Raw genomic sequence first — 2,500 nt, 5'->3', positions numbered from 1 at the left:
AACCCACCGCCGATAGCCCGGCGGGGACGAGCTCCGTCCAGCAGGCGCTCTCCGGGAGCGGGGAGCTTCGGAGCGCTCCCCGAGTCTCCATTTAGGGGGACGAAGGCCCGCGCGCTCGCGCGCGCGGCCCTGCGAGGCACCCCAGCCGCGCCGCTGCTGGCCCGACGGCCCCCCCCCCCCCGCGCTGGGGCGGGGGGGCTCGGCGGCGCAGACGGCGATTGATCGTAAAGCGACGCTCAGACAGGCGTAGCCCCGGGAGGAACCCGGGGCCGCGAGTGCGTTCGAAGTGTCGATGATCAATGTGTCCTGCAATTCACATTAATTCTCGCAGCTAGCTGCGTTCTTCATCGACGCACGAGCCGAGTGATCCACCGCTAAGAGTTGTCTCGGTTTCGGCACCGCCCCGCGCGCGCGGAGGGGCCGGGACCGCTCGCCGAGAGCGGCCCCTTCTCTGAGGACGGCCGGACCGACCGCCGGCCCCGCCGCCGCCCACCCCCCTCCGCACGCGCGGAGGGGGCGCGGCGCGGCGGCGCGACGCGGCGCGACGGAGAGGCCCTCGCCTCGGCTTGACCGTACGAGCACAGGGGAAACGGAAAACAACGGAAAACCCCGAGCGGCCAAAGGGCGGGGGAGCCCGCGCTCCCGACCGACCCTGGGGAAACGTACGCAACACACACACCCTTGGCGCGCTTCGGGGGCGGCCCAGGCGCCCGGGCTCGGACCGGCCTCCCCCCGGAGGCTACGGCACGCCCGGCCGCGACGCCTGCCCGCCTTCGCTCGGGAGCCGGACGCCCGGCTGCGCCCGCGCTGCGACGAGCCGGCTCCGCCCACCACGGTCGCCTCTCGCCCCGCCGGCGAACCTCGGCGCCGACGCCGCCTTCCACCGACGCCGGAGGAAGCGCGGCCGGCCACTGGAGCGCGAGCCGGCGACGCGCGGCCGCCCACCGGCCCGCGCCGGATGGGCGAACCCGGCCACCCCGCCCGGCGGCGGCGGCCGCCACCGCCGCCGCGAAAACCGCCGCCGCAGCCGCTTCTCGCCTCGGCCCCCTGGGGCCGCCGGCACGGCCCCAGCGGAAAGGCGGACGGCGCTGAGCGCGGGGGGCGGCTCCCACTCTCCCCGTTTCCACGCGAAGACCCGGAGCGGGACGCCCCCGCGCCGCGCGCCCGCCCTCGAGACGGAAGCGACGGGCGGGGAAACGCGGGACGGGACGGCCGCCAGCGGATGCGGCCGGGGAACCCTCCCGGACGACCCGACGGACGACCGGCACCGACCGGCACGCCGAGCGGCGCCGCCGCCGCTCGGCCTGGGGGGGTGTGGCTCGCCCCCCCCTTTCTTTCCCTGGGCGCCGAGGGCGGGGCGAGGAGCGGGAGAGGGGAGCGCGGCGCGCCCCGAGCGCGGCCGCAGCGCGAGCGTCCAAAGGCGCGGGGCGGCCCCCCGGCGGCCGCCCCCCCCCGCGGGGGCTCGCCGCGCCTTTCTTTCCCCCGGCGCGGAGCCCGCGCTCCGGCCGGCGGGTGGCCCCGTTTGCGAGGGCGGGCAGGTCGGCCGCGGCCGACCCGCGCCGCGGTCTCTCCGCCGAGACCGGCCCGCGGAGAGGGGGGGCAGGTTGGGGCAGCGAGACGCCCCCCCTTCTCCGGCACGGCGGCCCGCGGGGGCGGACGCCCCCCCCGCGGCTCGCGCCGTGCCGCTCGAGTCTTTAAACCGCCGCCCGGCTCCTTTGGCCTTTGACCCCCGGACTCGGCCGAGGGAGGGCCGCCGAAGCGCGGACGCTAGGTACCTGGCCCTGGGGTGAGGGAAACGACCTGCATGGCCCCGCGGGGGTGCCTCCCCCGGCTGCCGCCCTCGGGGGAGCGTCCGCCCGCGGGGGCGCGCCCGGCATCCGCCGCCACCACCTCGTCCTCCTTAGCCCCGGGGCCCGGGGTTTCCCTCGATAGCCCGGCGCTGCGCCCGGGGGGAGAGACGTGGCTCGGGCCGCCCGCTCGCGCGGGACGCGACCCGGCCGGGGGGGGGCCTCGCCCGCCCCGGGCGGCGCCAGCGGCCGAGACCGTGCTCGCGCCCCCCCCTTCCCGCCACGGCTCCCTCTTCGAGAGGCAGCCGTGCCGGGTCGGAGGGGAGGTTCGCGGGTCCGGCCGCCGCGCCGCCCGAAACGCCGTGCGCACACCCGCGCCACGGCCCGGAACGCCCGGAGACAGCCCTGTCCCGCGCGCGGGGGGGTAGACGGCGCCGCCGCCGGCGCCGCCCCACCCCCCCCCCAGGAGCTGCCGCCCCCCGAAGACGGCGACACCCCTCGGCTGTCGCGCTTGCGGCCCCCGGTGCCGCCGCCGTCGCTCGACGCTCGCCCCCCGGCCCGCCGAGCAGGCCGGTGCTCTGCCGGCCGCGCTCGCCGCGTTGCCCCGCCGGCATCCCCCCCTCTTGCTTCCCGCGCAGACGCGGGAAGCGGGGAGCCGGCGGGGGCGCGGCGTCCGCGGCCGACAGGTCGACGCACCCGCGCGCGTCGGAGGA

General features: G+C 79.3%; 1 non-coding gene across 1 annotated transcript; it reads right to left on the bottom strand.

Annotated features, from left to right (window-relative positions):
* Positions 1-230: 230 nt before the first annotated feature.
* LOC142359143 (5.8S ribosomal RNA) lies at positions 231-383 on the bottom strand. Its single transcript, XR_012762122.1, has one exon. It is a non-coding gene; the product is annotated as a 5.8S ribosomal RNA (ribosomal RNA).
* Positions 384-2,500: the final 2,117 nt, after the last annotated feature.

Source organism: Opisthocomus hoazin, unplaced genomic scaffold (assembly GCF_030867145.1).
Source record: "Opisthocomus hoazin isolate bOpiHoa1 unplaced genomic scaffold, bOpiHoa1.hap1 HAP1_SCAFFOLD_84, whole genome shotgun sequence".
Lineage (NCBI taxonomy): Eukaryota > Metazoa > Chordata > Aves > Opisthocomiformes > Opisthocomidae > Opisthocomus > Opisthocomus hoazin.
The sequence above is the reverse complement of the archived record's forward strand: the minus strand, read 5'-3'. Positions and strand labels throughout refer to the sequence as shown.